Source organism: Penaeus monodon, chromosome 19 (assembly GCF_015228065.2).
Source record: "Penaeus monodon isolate SGIC_2016 chromosome 19, NSTDA_Pmon_1, whole genome shotgun sequence".
NCBI classification, from domain to species: Eukaryota; Metazoa; Arthropoda; class Malacostraca; order Decapoda; family Penaeidae; genus Penaeus; species Penaeus monodon.
In genome coordinates, this window is record NC_051404.1 from 11,069,893 (window position 1) to 11,070,532 (window position 640).

The following is a 640-nucleotide window of genomic DNA, read 5'->3' on the forward strand; positions in this document are numbered from 1 at the left end:
CTGCAACTGTTTGACTAGTCTATCATTAACAAAATCGTCTCTTGGTTCTCCCCATAAAGTTGCAATGATGAGCCGACGTTGATATTTTAGATCACCTTTTAAAACGTATTTTTTTTTGCAAATCAACTTGTTATGCTCTACACGAATATATTGTTGGTGAAAGTATATGTATACACACAACAATATATGCATACATTAAAAAAGATCACAAATGTTGAAAAAAACTGTATTTGAATAGAATAATTATTTTGATATTTCACATAATTCAGTACAAGTGAAGATGAATGCCTGATAAAAAAAAGGAAATATGGAAATGTGGATAATGTATACTAAAGCATTATCAGGGAATATAAAGACGGTAACGGAATTCAAGGAATAATAAATAATTTACCATCAGTTTTTTTTTCGAACTAAAGGGATAACTAAATAAAAGAATAAGATAATTAAAATGAAATTAAAACTAAGAGAAAAAACTATGTTAGAAGATACACTGAAGGAGGTAAATAAGTAAACTATAAAGAAATATAAAGCGTAAGGAATGAGTTCGAAACTAATGCATAAAGGAAACGCCAGTAAAAGAGAACAGGCGAAGAATCGACGACTAGAAAGAGAAACGGTAAAACACACGTAAGGAAGAACT